The sequence below is a fragment of the Salmo trutta genome, chromosome 17 (assembly GCF_901001165.1).
Source record: "Salmo trutta chromosome 17, fSalTru1.1, whole genome shotgun sequence".
Taxonomy (NCBI): domain Eukaryota; kingdom Metazoa; phylum Chordata; class Actinopteri; order Salmoniformes; family Salmonidae; genus Salmo; species Salmo trutta.
In genome coordinates this window covers 53,576,887-53,583,408 of record NC_042973.1, presented here as the reverse complement: position 1 = coordinate 53,583,408, position 6,522 = coordinate 53,576,887, and the positions used below count along the sequence as shown (strand labels likewise).

The window sequence follows — 6,522 nt, the reverse complement described above, 5'->3', positions numbered from 1 at the left end:
AATATGGATTCACATGTATAACGGAACGTGATGAGAGTCAGCGTCCTAACTGCATGATTTGCAATGCCAAGTTGAGCAATTCTAGTCTAGCACCGGCAAAACTAAGAGAACACTTCCTTAAGCTGCATGGAGATGGACAATACAAGAACACAACGCTCGCTGAATTCAAGGTGAAGAGAGCCATTTTTCCAATTAAGAAGGGTTCGGTGAATGCGCATATGAAACTGGTGGGGGTCAGTACCTCCAACAAGGTTAAGAACCACTGCTCTAGTTACATGACCACAGCTTGGAAGAGAGTTACGGATTACGCTGTGTGTGATGACAGAGGAGTAGTAAAGGCTGACCCAATGTCAGCCTCGGTGTCAGCCCAGGGGGCGGAGGTACATGCACTGGCCGAGGCTTGTAGGTGGTCGGAAGGGGAGAATGTAACAATATACACAGATTCCCGGTATGCATTTGGAGAAGTTCATGATTTCAGTACATTGTGGTCAGAACGGGGCATGTTAACAGCGACAAGAACACAAATAAAAAAATTGACTAGAGGTAGAGGCATTATTAGAAGCAGTTGCCCAATAAATTAGCAGTGGTGAAATGTGAAGCTCATACTTGTCGCACAGATAATATCGCCATAGGTAATCGTAGAGCAGACGAAATGGCTAAGGCGGCTGCCTTGGTGAGAGAAAGTGTTAGAGAACCACATGTAAAAATTGTGAATACGAAGGCTGGGATTGTGAGTCTAATAGATTTACAGCAGCAAACTAACAAGAAAGAAATGTGGGAGTGGTTAGAGCAGGGGTGCCAAGTAGACAGTGAAGGGTTATGGTATAACCCTACCACTGGAAGGCCCGTGGCGCCAAGTGGGATACATGTTACTCTTTCTGAAATGTATCATGGACCAACTCATCAATCGGCTGTGAACATGTACTCTCAGTTCAAGATGACGTGGTGGGGAAAGGGCGTGTTAGGAACATTTCGGGACTGGGTTTTAAGGTGTGTGATATGTGCCCAACATAATATTGCACCAACAATGCCTACTCCTGCCTGACAGCACCCCCTGCCGGAAGAACCATTCACATCATTGTAGATTGACTTTATAGGGCCACTCCCTCGAAGCAGGGGAAAGACCCATGCATTGGTGGTGGTGGACAGATTTTCAAGGTGGACGGAAGTATTTGCAACTTCCACAGCATCAGCGAACTTTGCGGCACAAACTTTGTGGAGGGAGGTGATACCAAGATGGGGCTTATTTCGGACATTGGATTCCGATCAAGGAACGCATTTCACTTCTAAAGTGCTACAAGCGGTATGTAAGGCTTTGGGAATCTCCCATCCTTTTCATTGTCCGTATAGGCCGCAAGCGGCAGGGATTACGGAGCGTCAGAATCGTTCGATTAAGGAGAAATTGCCCAAGACTTTAAGGTACCGAAGGGAAAGACTGGGTTACAAATGTACCCGTGGTACTGATGTCAATGAGGGCTTCAACTAATGCCACTACTGGACTCACGCCACACTAAGTGGTGACTGGCAGACCAATGAGGGTTCCAGGGGCTGTTATTCACATGTCACAAATTAGTGATTTGACAATAATGGGAGAATCTATGTTGTCATATTGTCAGAAAATGACCCATGCATTGCAGTGTGTATATTCCCAGGTGAAAGCTGCACACAAGGAACAGGCGCCAGGAGATAACCGAGAGCACGGGCTGACTCCTGGAGATCGAGTGTACATCAAAATCCACCAGGCGGGGGCGTTGGGACGGCGTTGGTCAGGACCATACACCGTACTACTAACTGCACCCGTAGCGGTGAAGACCACAGCCTCTCCTTGGTGGGTTCACACTTCTCACGTGAAGCGAGATCCCACAGCATAATGGGTGAGCTAGAAGTCGCCATGATGCCTTTACCTCCCTTATCTCACCTCATTTGCTCACATTGTATATAGACTTATTTTTCTACTGTATTATTGACTGTATGTTTGTTTTACTCCATGCGTAACTCCGTGTTGTTGTATGTGTCGAACTGCTTTGCTTTATTTTGGCCAGGCCGCAATTGTAAATGAGAACTTGTTCTCAACTTGCCTACCTGGTTAAATAAAGGTGAAATAAAAAAATAAAAAAAATAAACGATAGCTGAAGCGGAGCTAAAGCGAGAGAGAAAGGGTAGAGTCCACTGTAGACAAGCAGTTGGGGTGGGTCTGGGAGCGATTTTAATCGTCACCATTTTAGTGTCGGTTGCTCTGATGGTTAATGAACCATGTAAAGACGATAGATTGACTATTAACATAGAATGGGTTGCCAAATATGAAGACACGAGAATGCATTGGGGTAAAGTCGATACTAACGCTTCGACTACTAGACAGGTCACTAATCACGATGGTATAGTGATATAGATGGAGCCACTTGATCAGAGAACTAGCACATTGGATGTAGGTTGTTCTAAACAAGGTGTGACAGGAGTGTGGAAGGAATGTACAGACAGGAGTGTGGAAGGAATGTAATAATACTGAGTTTACAAAACGAATCTAGATTTTCTCTGTTGCCACAAATAGACGTCATGTGCCAGGGTTCAAGATCAGCTAAAGCTCAGTTGATAACTTTCAGATTAATGTTACCCGAACTTAAAACATTTCAGAAGGTTAATAGTGTGGACACAACCATTGCTGACGGTGGAGCAGCAAAGGATAGTGTGGGGGAAGTGCTATCTCTTTAAAGGATGTTGTATTCACCAGTAATGCCCTTTAGTACAGCAACTAAGGTAGTGAAGTGGGCAGGGAAAGTTTTGGACACCAGTAGACCACGAACCTGGGGAAAGATAGCTTTTTGGGGTAATTATACTCTGGACAACATCCTAAGGGGGGAATATGGGAACTGGACTATTTTACTGTCAAGCGACAGGGGGAAGAAGATGCATATGAGCAGATGAAAGCATACTTACAGACACATTTAGGGCCTGAACTAGTGACAGAGACAGACATACATCAATGTAGATGGTATGATGGAGGGGTCAAGGGTCAGTCCTACGAAGTTTTAGTTGCAGATTCTGGCAGGACCAATATCAGTGCATTCTATGGGGTCCCAAAAACCAAGGCATTAACGTTACAGGGAGTTGGGAGAGCAGAATTTAATATGACTGGGGCGGAAGTTTGTGTGGCTAGTAAGTTAAGGAAGTGGGTACTAGAGTCTCTGGGGAACGATACTACTCCTTTATGTATATTAATACAGGAAATAGCTCGTAGGAAAGGGAGGACGGCTAGATGTGTACAATATAGGGACTATTATGAAGAGGAATTGAACGTTACACATACCCCGATCATGGTGAAAGTAGCAGAGATAGTGTTGTCATTTCAGACGCTGTTGTCAACTTTCGGTAATGAGTTCGTCACAGAAGGCATAACACTTGAAAGAATAGCAACTGATCCCTGTATACAGGAGGCCACATCGCCAGAAGGAAAATGTGCTGTGATAATAGCATCACATCTCTTGCAGAGTGTGATTAAGAAACATGTGACTCAGAGTTTTGTACGGTTGGATACTCTTCCAACGCCATTAATCTCTGCCGCCTTTCTGACAGCTAGTAAACACTTGACATACCTTCCAGTAGATTGGGACCGACCCACAGTAAACAGAAAATGTCAGAAAGTGGCAGCTTATCAACCATTGGGGCCCAAAGTCTACACTGTAACAAGTGTGTTTACAAACGGGTGGGGGGTAGATCGGCCTTGGGATGAGAGATGTGTACCTAACTTGAGCACAGGGATGTATTATCTGCAGGTACCAACTGTAGCAGAACACATGAGGTCATTGGAGATGTCGGTAGCTAGAGACCAAGGGATAAACTGGGAAACAGGTAGGGGGTATCAGAAAGGTTCAGTTCTAGACCTATCAGTAAACTACAAAGACAATAGGAGAGCAGGAGACAAATTCCGAGCAATAGCTATTCTCACAGCAGTCGCTGTAGGGACAGTAACAGAAGGAGCAGTAGTAGTAGCGCAGGAGGCTATAGTGACTGCATGGAACTGGACACAGCACAAATGAGGGGAATAGTGAGATATGCGTCAGGAGCAGTGTTAGTAATAGCAGGGGGTACTTTGGTGATATTGTTGGGATATCATGTGCTGAGGGCATTGATGTTAAAACCAATACACAGTGTTGAGTTACCTCAAGATGAGGTAAAATTGATTAAGGCTACCGCACGTATATATCGGGTGTCTATGGAGGTAGATGATGAGGAGCAAAGTGAGAATGACATGGCTTGGGAACACCTCTTGGATCCTGTAGTCTGATGGGGAAGACTGGGTGTAAGCATGAGGAAGCTTTTTAGCGCTTCCATTTTTGCCAAGCTCAGCAGAAAAGTATCCTGAAGGCATAGACAGGCTAAGAGAGAGTGGGAATTGTCATGTTATCAAACTTTGAGTTGTCATTCATATATAATTGTGAATATCTTAACACAATATTAATGCTATTATGTGTGTGTGTGTTTTTTTTGTGTCTTTCCAAGTCTTGTGCTATTACTCTCTTAGGAACCAGAAGGGGGAAGTGGAGAAACCACAGCCGCTCCATCTGCCATTGAACAAGACGGCAGATTCAGCTGAAATGGCATTTTGTTATGTAATGATAGATGGGAATAAAATTGTGGGATCATAGTGTAGAGGCCATACGTCTCTGAGTTTGTACACCTCGCGGTGACTGGCTGTTCATTGTTTGTTCATTTGTTTGTTTGTTTAATTTATGTTTTATAATCATTTGTTAGTTTATTTTTATTCATGCTTTATTACTATTGTTTATCCCTTTAAGTAATTTCCAAGCTTATGTAAAGTGAACATTAGGACGCTATTGTTCAAGAGGAAGGACTGTTGGAATCGGCTAAACTTTGATCATTGAGGTAGCAAATGAATGATAGGAAATGAAAGAGACTGGGTGTTATGTTAAAGTTAATGGTTCTCTGAAGAAAGACAGAAGGCTTTGGAATGTGTTTGATGGAGGAGAGGAGAGGAGAGCGAGGGGTTGATATAGGGAAGACAGATGGACATCTGTGTATTGGATGAAAGAGGGGTTAAGGTCAGGAGGTGAGGCCAGATTCTCTTAAGAGAGTAGTAAATGTTTGGAATCCTGTTACACTCTTTATTAGCTTCCTGTAGAGCCATAAAATGTAAGGATTGGAGAGAAAGAGGAGTGTCTTAAGTGGGATGTATATAACTGTGACCCTGAATGTTTTGCTGTCTGATTTCAGCTGTACAGAACCTTTGGGAAGAATAAACTTGGTTAAAGCTTCTCTAAAGTCCGTGGGTTATTTACTCTGAAAAATAAGAACCTAACTGTTTTTTAAATGTATTTATTTTACCTTTGTTTAACCAGGTAGGCAAGTTGAGAACAAGCTCTCATTTACAACTGCGCCCTGGCCAAGATAAAGCAAAGACACATACAACAACACAGAGTTACACATGGAGTAAAACAAACATACAGTCAATAATACAGTACAAAACAAGTCTATATACAATGTGAGCAAATGAGGTGAGATAAGGGAGGTAAAGGCAATAAAAAGGCCACGGTGGCGAAGTAAATACAATATAGCAATTTAAAAACACTGGAATTGTAGATTCCAAAGGAGGAATTGGCCCTGGGCGTGACCAGTAAATACACCTGCTAGAGCGCGTGCTACGGGTGGGTGCTGCTATGGTGACTAGCGAGCTGAGATAAGGCGGGACTTTACCTAGCAGGGTCCTGTAGATGACCTGGAACCAGTGGGTTTGGAGACGAGTATGAAGCGAGGGCCAGCCAACGAGAGCGTACAGGTTGCAGTGGTGGGTAGTATATGGGACTTTGGTGACAAAACGGATGGCAATGTGATAGACTGCATCCAATTTGTTGAGTAGGGTGTTGGAGGCTATTTTGTAAATTACATCGCCGAAGTCGAGGATCGGTAGGATGGTCAGTTTTACAAGGGCATGTTTGGCAGCATCAGTGAAGGATGCTTTGTTGCGAAATAGGAAGCCAATTCTAGATTTAACTTTGGATTGGAGATGTTTGATGTGAGTCTGGAAGGAGAGTTTACAGTCTAGCCAGACACCTAGGTATTTGAAGTTGTCCACATATTCTAAGTCAGAACCGTCCAGAGTAGTGATGCTGGGCGGGCAGGCAGGTGTAGGCAGCGATCGGTTGAAGAGCATGCATTTAGTTTGACTTGTATTTAGGAGCAGTTGGAGGCTACGGAAGGAGAGTTGTATGGCATTGAAGCTCGTCTGGAGGGTAGTTAACACAATGTCCAAAGAAGGGCCAGAAGTATACAGAATGGTGTCGTCTGCGTAGAGGTGGATCAGGGACTCACCAGCAGCAAGAGCGACATCATTGATGTATACAGAGAAAAGAGTTGGCCCAAGAATTGAACCCTGTGGCACCCCCATAGAGACTTCCAGAGGCCCAGACAACAGGCCCTCAGATTTGACACACTGAACTCTATCGGAAAAGTAGTTGGTGAACCAAGCGAGGCAATCATTTGAGAAACCAAGGCTACTAAGTCTGCCGA

The 6,522-nt window shown here is 44.1% G+C and overlaps 1 long non-coding RNA gene across 1 annotated transcript; it reads left to right on the top strand.

Moving 5' to 3' along the window:
• The first annotated feature begins 200 nt into the window (after positions 1-200).
• LOC115152419 (uncharacterized) lies at positions 201-5,277 on the top strand. Its single transcript, XR_003867480.1, has 2 exons — positions 201-1,874; positions 4,498-5,277. It is a non-coding gene; the product is annotated as an uncharacterized LOC115152419 (long non-coding RNA).
• The last annotated feature ends 1,245 nt before the right edge of the window (positions 5,278-6,522 follow it).